The following is a 12,846-nucleotide window of genomic DNA, read 5'->3' on the forward strand; positions in this document are numbered from 1 at the left end:
TTGTTGGGAGTATTTTTGTTACAGCTGCTTTAAAATCTTTATCAGATAATTCCAACATATACGTCACATCAATGTTGGTACCTGGTGATTCTCTTTTCCCTGAATTGAAATTTCCCTAGTTTTTCATTAGCTGAGTAATTTTAGGTAGTACCCTTGACATTCTGGATGTCAGGAGACTCTATGCCTTGTTTAAATTATATGGAGAATGTTTATACTTTGTTCAGGCTCCATTTCCAAAGTCTACGAAGTGCTATTCCCCTCTGTCCTACTTGTGTACTACTCGGTGGCCAGCGATCTATCCTGGAGTCCACTTCTCATAGACTATGGTATGCTCTCCAGGGCCAGATACATGCATGAGCAACTTAGAGTGAGCCCAGGAGTTCATAAACAACTTCATATGGTTGACTCCCAAAGCTCCTCCTTCTCTGTGGTCTCTCCAGTGTTTTCTATCTCTTAGGGGTTCCCCTTTTCAGTTCCCTGGCCAAATAACTGGGGCTTATTGATTCTACTCTACTGTGCACCTATGCTCACTGTACCCACCCCTGGGGCCAAGAAAGGAAAGAAGAAAAGCAGGGGGGAAAAAAGGGGCAGTAAGAATTTACTCCACCCTCTGGGGAACATAGCTTCTTCAATAATAGAGAAAATTTCTCCTCCTTCAGAGTTTTAGACTTCTGCAGACCCCACTGCTACTATCTCAGGGCACGAGAAAACAGAGAACTTGTTTTTTAAGGCAGATTTCCATCCACCCTCTCTGAGCATTAGATCCCCTTCCTACTTCTTGAGACTGAACTAGGTTTTCTCCTGCAGTTCTTTTTATCCATGCCAAAACCCCCTTCTGGGTTTTGTGCGTTGCTGAATCCATGCTAGGACATATTGGGAGGAAAAAAAAAAAAAGGTAAACACATCACATTTTGGGTTTCTTCCCCAATCAGCCTGCTACTATTTGCTTTTTAGAGACTTCAAAATGCTGCTCCGGGCATGCTGTTCTGGTTCTACAGCACCTTTCAGTGGGAAAGACAGGGTAAAGTGAACTCAGTCCATATTACTCAGACCAAGGACGCTCTCAAATTCAGTGTAAATTATTACTAGTTTTAAAATTAGTATTCCATTGGATATAAAAAGCCTCCTGATGTTTAGGGTTTCTTGTGCATCAAACATCATACTGTGGGTTTTTCACATATATGATACAGTGTGTACACCACGTGGGTATTATATATATTGTATGAAGCACTACAAGGGCACAGAGGCAAACAGTAGCTATTCAGGCAAATAACAGCATATAAAGCTAATGTTTATCTAGTGCTTATCATGTGCCAGGTACTTTTCTAAATACTTAAATACATTAACTCATTAGTGCTCACAACAGTACTATATATTAGATACTGGTATTATTCCCATTTTATGGTTGAGGAAACTGAAATTAAGGTGATCTATCTAGTATATAGTGGAGCTGGAATTTGTACCCATGCAGTCTGGTGCTACAGTCATGTTATTAATCTTTATACCATACTCTGCCACTCTTCAAATATTTTCCTCTCACAAATAACAACACTGCTTACATCTAAGATGTTTAAATGCTTAGGAAACAAGTTCCATTAGTAGTACATGTTTTGTGGCATTGTATCTGATCAGAAAAGGTGTTTTGCTTTGATATAAGTTGCTCAATGTGTCTTTTACATAAAATAAAGACAATTTTACTATCCTGTTATTTTTTGATAAGTTTTTAAGTTTATTCATCAAATTTTATAATTTCTTACCATAAAATTTGCTAATGACACTCGTTTAGCAGTTCACTTTAATCAGAACATGAATTATAGTTCTTAAATCTACTATTGATCATAAAAATATTAAAATTAAAAATGCTCTGGAGTAAAATTTGAGAAACTCTAATCCACAAGAAATGAAAAATTAGGAATTTAGTCCAAGAAAATAATCAGGGATGAGGACAAAAATTCAACAACAAAGATGATCACTGCAATAAGCTCTGTTAAATAATAAAACATTGGCAATAATTTAGCTATGGAACAAGGGGCTGATTACATAGATTATGGTATTCATCCTAGAAAGAAAAAAGGATATAGAACATTCCCTGGCATTTTAAGATGCTCACGGTTCCAAGTCAAGTGGGGAGGGGAAACCTTTGAATACTCTGGCCCAAATGCCAGCCATCTCACCTATGCCTGCAGATCTCTTCCTCTTCCTTCAAGATACAACTCAGGAATCACACCTCCCAACCCCTCCTCCCTCCAACAGTAAGTATGATTGTGCAGGCCATATGCCATTCAAGGATCTCTCACCAGGGAGGCAAAAAGGAGGTAAAAATAGATCTCCTCTTGCTAGATTGTGGCCTGTCACAGAGCTTCACCACTCGAGGCAAGGACACCTTTTTCTAACCCACCCAAAGGTATTCATATGGCCTATGAATGGTCCTTCCCCACTACTCTGGAGGGAGTCTAGTCTACACCTACAGCACTGATCGTTTTGCATAAATAAATGTTCGCTGCCTTTTCACTTCATCAGATTATAAGCTCTCTGAAAGGGGTGCCTGGGTGGCTCAGTCATTAAGTATCTGCCTTCGGCTCAGGGCGTGATCCCAGGGTCTTGGGATCGAGCCCCACAACAGGCTCTTCCACTGGGAGCCTGCTTCTTCATCTCCCACTCCCCCTGCTTGTGTTCCCTCTCTCGCTGGCTGTCTCTCTGTCAAATAAATAAATTAAAATCTTAAAAAAAAAAAAAAGAAAGAAAAGAAAAAAAGCTCTCTGAAAGCCAGGATGGCTACTTATGAAGTAGGCAGATCATGGCTCTCAAATTTTCTCTAAGGACTATACTTCTGTGTTGTCATATACTTATGAAAAAACAGCACATGGAAGAGCTCAGAGTGGCTCATTTCTTAAATGAAGACTAAATGAAAGAAAAGGAAGCTCTGAGAGGGCACTGTGTTATTTGAGTCTACTCTGTGGCCCCATCACACATTAGAAAGGGAGGAAATAGGAAACAGGTCCCAGTGTGGAACACTTAAGCAGACAATCTTCAGAAGGAAACAAACACTACCAAATCCTGGAAAGCAAGACTGTATTTTAAGAAGGAAAGAGGGAACTCTAACTCACCAGGGATGTGGCTTTAAGAAGTTCAACTCCCATCACCACCTCCTCCTCCTGGCTCCTCATTAGGAGAAGGGCTTTATCCTGAGAGGGCAGAGCTGGGAGAGGAGAAAGGAGTACCGAGAAGCTGAGTAGCCCTAATAATTACTGCCAAGAAACTCTTTCCTCCCTTCAGCTCCCTCTATTCTCACTCCCCCACTCCCACTCTAATATCCCCTCACAGTCCAGGCACTCACGGGGACACCTATAATTTACAGCTGGGGTTCTTCTCTGCTCTGGGTTTTCAGGCTGAACACAAGCTCCTCCTCTCTCAAAGCCACCCATTCATTATCAACACTTGGAAAAAGCCATCTCCTCCGGAAGGGAAGTATGACCTCTGTTACAACAAAGAGTCCATGTGGCTTACAGAGACTGGACCAAAAAAAACCCCATCAACAGTCCCATTTTGCTTTGTGACAAAGTATAGTTTTAAAGAAGTCCCTTGCCCACTCTAAGCCAAGTTTCTTCAGTCAGAGTTTGAGAAACAGAAACTTACTCAGTGGTGGTTTTGGGATCTCAACCCTTGAGGTTATTTACCCTCTCAGAGTCACTTTTTCAGCTGTCCCAAGTGGTTAAGGATACTGACCTCAAGCAGTTGGCAGAGGGCATTACATGAGAGTCAGTACAGAGGGGACTCTGGAATCAGCCAGTTCCGCATCTGAATCCTGGCTCCTCCACTCACTAGCGATTACTTGTCCTCTGCATGCTTCAGTGTCCTATCTGTAAAAAGGAGGTAGTTTCCACTTCGTGATGTGATATATTTACACGATATTTGGTGTTACTCAGCAAAAACAGCAAAGAACAGTATGGCTGTGAGCAGAGCTTCTTCCCACTCTGTCTCTCCTCAACTCTGGTGGCTGGGAGAGGGGTGCAACAGAGAGGTGCCAGGCAGCAATGGGAAGAGTTCTGTGACCTCCACCTGGAAAGGCCGGGATCCCTCTCCATTTCCAGAGGAGGCTGGGAACATCCCCTAACCAGCAAGCCCCATCCCACAATGACCTGGGGGCCAGGGCCTTAGACCCGGTCAAGGGACTCTGCAGGTCAACCTTACACTCTGGCACCGGGGACCCTCCTCCCCCCAACTCCCTGGACGGGTCAACCTCACACTCCGGGCCCAGGGACACCCCCCCCCCCCGACTCCTGGACAGGTCAGCCTCACGCTCCGGGACCAGGGACGCTCCTCCCGACTCTCTGGACAGGTGAGCCTCACACTCCGGGCCCAGAGACGCTCCCCCCGACTCTCTGGACACTTCAGCCTCACGCTCCGGCCCCAGGGACACCGCCCCCCGACTCTCTGGACAGGTCAGCCTCACGCTCCCGCCCCAGGGACTCCCCGACTCTGGACTCCTGGGTCCACCGGCCCCCGCGGCCGGGGACGCCCTCCTCTGGCACACGCGCCGCCGTGCCCCAGCCACCTGTCACCCCTACCTGTGCACTCAGCCCCGGTCCGCCCCTCCAGCCTCACGGCCCCAACCGGGCGAGCGCCGGGTTCGCGGCGGCGGCGGGAGTGCGCAGGGCTGGCCTCCCTCGGGAGGCTGTCCGGAGCCCGGCCTCGCGCAGTCATCCGTTCCCGCACGACCCGCCGCCCACGGGCTGCCTGACGCGCGCGGCCGCACCTCCCTATCAGACCGTCAGCAGCCAGCTCCTGCGCGGACCGGCTTTCTCCTCAGCAGCCGCCCGCCTGCCCTCACCCGCCCTCCCGGTCCCCGCCGGAAGTGGGCGTGTCCTCCGCCGCAACGGCCCCTGGGGAGGGTAGTCCAGACGGGGCGGCACGCTACGGGGCTTAGTTTCCCACCACTGCGGGCTGGGGACCGCTGCTGTGTAGAGACCCGCTGGCGCGGAATAGAGCCGCCCAGAAAACTCTCAGCCCCGGCTTTGGTTGCCCCAAGTACAGGCCGCCTCCCCGAAGCGTGCTGACCACGGATTCTGGGAGCCCCCGCCAGGCTCCGAATGCGCAGGCGCAGCCATGAGGCGCCCAGCGCGGAGGCCTGAGTCTCCCTGCGCCTATAGGACTGCAGGAGGGGAGCAGGCGCGTGGAAAGTGGGCGGGGCTTAGGGCCCACAGGCTGTGCTTTAGGGTTAGGAGGTGAGTGAAGATGGGTGTTGCTTTTGTGCACTTGCGTGATTTGTGACTTTCCGAGAGAGAGAGAGAGAGAGAGAGACAGTGTGTGTGCCCTGTCTTAGTTCATGCTCAGTGTGTGTGTGTCCTTAGTTCATGCTCAGTCCTTTCTCTGATGGAGTCTACGCCCCTCGCCCGTTTTCTCTCGCCTTGCGAGACTAAGAGCCCCACGAAGACACATAGCTTGAGTGTGCTGAGACTGGCCCACCACACGTCACCCCCCAAGCAGCACAGCCCCACCTGGAGCTGGATTTCCAGGTTGCATCTCCCTGACTTGGTGGGCCCCGTCACGAAGTGAATTCTAGCTATGAGAATGTCATCTCTAGGAAATTGTATGTGGAATCTTGTGTTTCTGATACTTTGTGGTTAGAATCAGATAAAAGCTATAGCGATACTTTCCATTTTAGAAGTAATGTATAAAGAGCTTGGAAACCTTCATTCACATCTTCACAAAAAAAACACTCAAACTGAAAATCAACTTTTTTTTAGATCCATCAGAGAAACGAAGTCACAAATGAAACCACACCCAAGAATCTGGAGAGACAGGCTAATACAGAATATCATGGCAAGTATGAGCTTACCTGAAGCAGAAAGTACTGGAGCCGTAATCTGATCCCAACTCTTAACTGGTAATTTTGGTGAACTGGAGGCTCAGCATGGACTAGCTTGTGAGTTAAAAACTCCTGGGGGCCGAATCTTGGCCACATTTCCATGAATCTTACCTCCAGGAACTCCACCATGTTCTAACTCTAAAGATAGGGGTGAGGGGAAACTCCTTAGGTTGGGCCAGGGAGAGGGGAAGAGGAAACATTTCAGAGTACACTCAGAATATTCTCCGTAACAAAGTTGTGCACTCTTAGGAAAACTACATACCAGAGCCTTTTTGGACGGGGAGGAAGGGCAATTGAGCAGCTCCAGCCCTTCTAGCCTTCCTGGCTCAGTAAGGGCTAAGAAGCACTTCTGAAGGTCACAGCCCAAGGACTCAAGCCCATTGAAAAGCTGAGATTTAATCATAATGATTATACAATAGTTCCCCTTCCCAATATTTGACTACAACACAGGGCTTTAGTGTAAGAAGAGCAGATTACAACAAGCTGCAAGACACAACTCTGTGTAAGAAAGACTTCTTAGGAAAACCCAAAGATATCAGGGAATAAAAAAGCAAAAAAATTAAAGAAAACCAAAGCCTCTGGGACCAACAGCTACAGCATACATTAGACAGAAGCCTAGCCAAATTAACATAAAACCTTACACTAAAAGTCTAATTAGTTCCTAGTACCTAGTACATCATGTCCAGCTTTCAACAAAAAATTACTAGGCATGCACAAGAAAAAAAACAGTCTGAGGAAACAAAGCAAGCATTAGAACCAGATTCAGACATGGCACATTTTGGAATTATCCTGGGAATGTAAAATAAATGTGATTAATATGTTAAGGTGACTAATGGGAAAAGTGCAAAAACTTACATCATGCAAAAACAGAGGGATAACATAAGCAGAGAGATGGAAGCTCTAAGAAAGGACCAAAAGGAAATGCTAGAAAGTTAAAGCGCTGTACCAGAAATAAAGACTGCCTTTGATGGGCTCATTAATAGACCAGACACAGCTGGGGAGAGAATGAGTGAGTCTGAGGATATGTCAAGAGAAAATTTCCAAACTGAGATACAAAGAGAAACAAAGAATGAAAAAAAAAAAAAACACCCAGAAATCCAAGAACTATGGGACAATTACAAAAGGTGTAAAGTATGCATAATTGTAATACCAGTAGAAGAAAGGAAAAGAAATATTTGAAGTATTAATGGCTGAGGGTTTCCAAAGTTAAAGTGACAGACACCAAGTCACAGATCCAGGAAGCACAGAGAATACCATGCAGGACAAATATATACAAATACACACACACACACACACACACACACACACACACACACCTAGGCATATCGTATTCAAGATGCGTAAGATCAAAGATAAAATCTTGAAGGGAGCCAGAGGGAAAAGAACACCCAAGAGAGGAAAGAAAACAGAATAATATAAAAGTCTCAATTAAGGGCGCCTGGGTGGCTCAGTTGGTTAACTATCTGCTTTCAGCTCGGGTCATGATCCTGGGGTCCTGGGATCAAGCCCCGTGTCGGGCTCCCTGCTCAGCAGGGAGTCTGCTTCTCCCTCTCCCTCTGCTGCTCTCTCTCTCTCTGTCAAATAAATAAATATTTTTTTTAAATCTCAATTAAAACCAAAGATGGCATAAAGGGGAAACAAAAGATTGATTATGTAAGTTGACTGTCAATCTGGCACTCTTGCTAACACTCTTCCATGTTCTAGTTGTAGATCCTCGTACCTACCAATAATGACAATCATATCTACTCTTTTTCTATCAGTACGTCTTAATTTCTTCTTTCCTTAGAGGATGGCTGGACCTTCAGTACCATGTTAGTCCATAGCAGCAATACTGGCTGTACCTGTCCTATTCTTAATATCAAAGTGAGAGCATTAGGTACTATTGTGCTTAATGTAATTATACTGTTTTGTATAATGTTTAGTTGTGGTCTATTTAACTGACACTTTTCTACATTAAGGTAATCATATAATTTTTCTCTTGTATTCTATTAATGTGGTGAAAGACTGATTGATAAGATTTCCTAATGTGGAGCCGTCCTTCATTTTGTGGGAAAACACACTATTTGATCATGATAGTTAATTTTTAAGAAGCTGGTGAATATAGTCAGCTAATTAGGTAAAATTTTAACAGTCACGTTCATACGTGAAACAGACCTTTTCATTATCATATGTTGTTCTTATTTCAGAGATAAGATTATATGAACTTTATAAAATGAGCTTTTACTCTTTTTTCCATTTCTTGAAATAATTTTTGTAAGATAGGAATGAACCATTTCTTGGTAGTTTGGTAGAGTTTGCCTTCAAAGCCATCTGAACAGGATTCTTCTAGGGTAAGAGGTCTTTGACAAACTTTTGCCTTGATTTAATATTCTCTATATTGGGGCACCTGAGTGGCTCAGTCAGTTAAGCATCCGACTCTTGATTTTGGCTCAGGTCATGATCTCAGGGTTCTTGGATCAAGCCCCGAGCAGGGCTCTTCACTCATTGGGGAGTTTGCTTGAGGTTCTCTTCTCTGCCTCTGCCCACTTGCTCTCTCTCTCTAAAATAAATAAATCTTAAAAAAGTAATATTCCCTATGTTTCCTCATGGAGTTATGTATTTCTCAAAGGGTTTATCCCCTTCATTTAGATTTCAGATTTAATAACCATATAGTTGAGTGTTCAATTCTCTACCATGTCTTAAGTCATTGCTCTTTTCTATTCTGCATTTTTCTCTTATCTTTTTGTTGTTGTTGATGATGTTGTTCAGTTGGTTTTAAAAAAAAAAGCCTCCTTTCTTTCTTCAGAGGCTTGGATGCATTCTGCATCTTTTCAAAGATAGAGCTTCTGGTTCTGTTAATCTTCAGTCTTCTGCACCTTATTGGTTTTCTCCATTCTTGTCTCACTGCATATGTCCAGTTGCTCTTTAACACATTTTGGTAAGTGGTTCACTTGGCTGAGCTCAATCGCCAAACCCTGCCTCCCCAGAGACAGGTAGTAGCTGAAGCCTTATTTTATTGAGGTCTTTCAGCCTTAGCTGGGATGCCTGGAGTTTGTCCAATACTTGCGTAAATAAAAGATTAGCCAGAAATTTTGAACTTTAAGTGCTGGGAAGTCTTTTTTAAAACATGAGGAAGAGCCTTATTAGAAACCGAAGAGAAGAGGGTTCTTGTTATGTCGTGACAGAGAGTGTAGCAACCCTACTATTTGCAACTAATGTGGAGAGTAGAACTGGGTGATCTGAGGAGACTTTCACCAACGTGTTGAAAATGCTGCCTGTTTTTTTTTTTTTCTTGCTGCTTATAGAAACATGCAAAGGAGAGCGCTAAACCGAGGGAAAGACTATTAGCAAGAAGCCAGGACTTGATGGTTTTGAATATCTGTAGCTTCCATAGATGGCAGATGACGCTAAAATCAAGAAATGGCATCCAAGCAAAGATAAAGTCCAGGGCACTGCTCGGGAACTGGTCTAGAGAGAAAAGAGTATGACTGTAAAATCTGTTGGAACCTCGGAAAAATCAAAACTGGTATCTCAGAGTGCTATTTAATGACACACGGCTGTGGCTTTTGTGCCATGGGGTGAAACCCAATGGGATTCACAGAAAGTTCACACAGTTTTCAAGAGAATTAGCTCAGTAGATATACTGGGGCAGGAAATACAAAATAGAGACCACTGGATTCCCAAAATTCAAATGCCAGTAAGCAAGATTAGAAAACTACCGAGTTGCAAACACATGGCAGAACTGAGAGTTCAGACTGTGAATTAGTCCCAGGCCTCGAGTCCTAATCAAGGAATTTCCACACGTTTTTTCTGGCCAGATTTCCGACTTCTATGCTCCAGTGATTTCACTGTGTTGCCTGCAGGAGAAGAGGAGTGGGGGGCAGCCGATAATGTCTTACTTCCAGAGGTCCGTAGATCAAGAGGAACTGTCCTTAAGAAACTGCACCTCGTTAGCCTCATCAGCCCCCAAACCTAATTCAGAGGACAAGATTCTTAGCTTTGAGCCGGTGCTATAATGAGATGAGACTTTGGGAGGGTCTTGGAAGCAGGATGAGTGTGTTTTTCAAGTGAAAGGACATGGGTCAAGGAGTCGGCCAGAGCAGACTGTGGTAGACAGCCGTTGGGATGGCTCCCAATGACCTTGCCTCCTGTTATTCATACCCTTTTGTAATCCTCTCCCCTTGGAAATGAGCTGGACCTCATGAGCACTTCTAATTCACCGAATACAAAAAGAAGCGACATCACTAGTAATATTAGGTTACAAAAGGACTTTGGTTTCCACCTTAGGTACCCTCTCGTGCCTGCTCACTTTCAAGGAAGCCAGCTGCCATGCTGTGAGCTGCCCATGTGGGGAAAATGGACGTGTCCAGCCAAAACGCAGCAAGGACCCCAACCCAGCCAACATTTTAAATAAGCACGTTCGGAAGATGATTCCCCTCCAATAAAGCCTTGAGATGACTGCAGCACTGGCCCACGACTTGCCTACAGCCTTGTGGGAGCTGAGACTCCCAGCTACGCCGTGCCTGGATTCCTTTCCCAAAGAAACGGTGAGATGATAAATACGTTTGCTCTAAGCCACTATGCTTTAGGGTCATTTGTTACACAATAGCGAACTATCTTACCACCACAACTCTTACTCTATGATGCCGTGAGTTACAGCAGGGATCCCATCAGTAGTCAAAGATACCACGTGGATTAGAATTACAGTAGCTACTACGATCAAAACCTAAGTGCATTACCTTAACACATACAAGTTTATTTCTCACTCACAGAATAATCCATTGCTGGTGCTCCTGGGTGACTGATGGCTTTCCTCCAAATAGCGGTTTAGGGGCCCAGCGTTCTTCCTTCCTGCAGTTTTGCCATTCAGTATTATCAAGATTCCTCTTCCAGCTGGACAGTACGTCGTCTTATTAACAAAGCCCCAACTGACATACTGCTATTCAAACCACATTGAAGAAAATTAGTCTAATAGCCATAACTAGAAGCAATAGTGGCTGAGTAATGCAGGATGTGCCTGGATCGTCACATTCCAGAATCAATTCCAGACAATAAAAAAGAGGCACAAACTTTTGGTGGGCATCTAGTCGTAACACAGATATTAACAAATACCCATGACCTTGAAAAATAATCATATTATGGGTTTCTAGTAACTGGACCTGCTATAAGCTAAACCAGATAATAATTCCCCTATAAGCCCTCACTAAATGAAAGTCTTTTAGGAATTCCAGTGGAAATGTTCATAGCGATTTTAATTACAATCACTCAAGAGTGCTCAGACCCTTTACTATCAACACAGATCAATGTGTCACTTGGCGGCCATGCCATGAAATGTATTTAATTAAAACAAAACCCTAATGCAGTTTCAACCCTGAGGACCAATTATTAAACACAGTGGAAATAGCAGGTTGTCAGAACATCCTTGGAGTTCTGTGGTTTATTATGACCATTTCACTTTCTTCCTGTGGTTAACCATTACCCTGTAATTCAGCTACGACACATGCCATAGTTCAGTAACATTTCTTTAAAAAATTTATCTGTTTATTTGAGAGAGAGTGTGCAGGCGGGAGGGGCAGGGGGAGAGGGAGTCTCAAGCAGACGCCATGCTGAGCATGTAGCCTGATGCAGGGCTCAATCCCAAGACTGCACGATTAGGACCTGAGCTGACACGGAGTCAGAGGCTTAACCGACTGTGCCACCCAGATGCCCCCTCAAAACTTTCCAATGCAATCTCTCACGAGAAGTCCCAGTACCTAAAGGAGGAGACTTGAGGGAAATGGGAAGATGCTAGTGCTTCATGTCCAAAGAACATGCAAAGGCTACCGACCCTGACAGGGGACCTTGCAATAGATGAGTCAGGGGTGTGGACATACATGACCCAGGCAGCATTATAAACTCCGGAATTCTTTCACGTCCACATGTGTCATGCAAGTCACTTCTAATCCTCAGAATACATTTCCAAAAATATCACCTACAGTTTTGATGGTATCATTAGTAAAGGATATTAAATATTGCAGGGTGAGATTACTCTTTGTTTCAAACTATAAGTCATATTAAAATCAGATTTTGTTTACCAACCAAACCCTAATGGTGGGACTAGGGGAGCAGACTCAATTTTAAAAGAGTTTTCTGTCCCATGGGAGGTATGACAAGAATTAGTAGGGAGGTTTCTTAAGGTTTGAGAGAGTGAAGTTTTCTAAGATGATTGAATCCTTCATGATAGCCCCATTTCAATAATGTAGATTCAGAGCTTTGCTCAGACTTGAATTTCATTTAAAAGAAGTGGCAAGGTTGGGAATTCAGCAAAAAGCATAGCTCAGCAACTAACTGGATGCACTGTTGCATTTGGCTTCCAGCACCTGCAGCCCTACAGTTAGAGTAAGATGATTCTCGACAGAATCATAAACAGAACTTCAATTTTTGCTTAAGGCCAGAATTTCAAGTGGCCTTTTAGTTATCTAATTTCATTATAAACAAGTATCACACATGCATTTGGAACTAGGAGTCCTCATTGCCTTTAGTTGTTGGTAAGAGCTATCTAGTCCCTAACATGCTATGGCTTATAATCCTGTTGTATCAAGAATAGCCCTTTTCAGGGTGCCTGGTTGGCTCAGTGAATTAAGCATCTGCCATTGGCTCAGGTCATGATCCCATGGTCCTGGGATAAAGCCCCATATCGGGCTCCCTGCTCAGTGGGGAGTCTGGTTCTCCCTCTGCCCTTCCTCCTGCTTGTGCTACCCCCCAAATAAATATTTTTAAAATAGCCTTTTCTAGGGATATATGCACACCTATATTTATAGCAGCATTATTAACAATAGCCAAATTATGGAAGCAGCCTAAGTGTCCATCGATAGACGAATGGATAAAGATATGGTGTATATATATATATATACAATGGAATAGTCAGCCACAAAAAGAATGAAACCTTGCCATTTGCAATGACACAGACAGAGCTAGAGAGTATTATGCTAGGTGAAATAAGTCAGAGAAAGACAAAC

The 12,846-nt window shown here is 44.2% G+C and overlaps 1 long non-coding RNA gene across 1 annotated transcript; it reads right to left on the bottom strand.

Annotated features, from left to right (window-relative positions):
* On the bottom strand, window positions 1-4,819 carry LOC130541839 (uncharacterized). Its single transcript, XR_008960049.1, has 3 exons — window positions 4,569-4,819; window positions 3,727-3,860; window positions 1-3,199 (listed from the first exon to the last, which is right to left on the bottom strand). It is a non-coding gene; the product is annotated as an uncharacterized LOC130541839 (long non-coding RNA).
* Between the last annotated feature and the right edge of the window lie 8,027 nt (window positions 4,820-12,846).

This window comes from Ursus arctos, unplaced genomic scaffold (assembly GCF_023065955.2).
Source record: "Ursus arctos isolate Adak ecotype North America unplaced genomic scaffold, UrsArc2.0 scaffold_19, whole genome shotgun sequence".
Classification (NCBI taxonomy): domain Eukaryota; kingdom Metazoa; phylum Chordata; class Mammalia; order Carnivora; family Ursidae; genus Ursus; species Ursus arctos.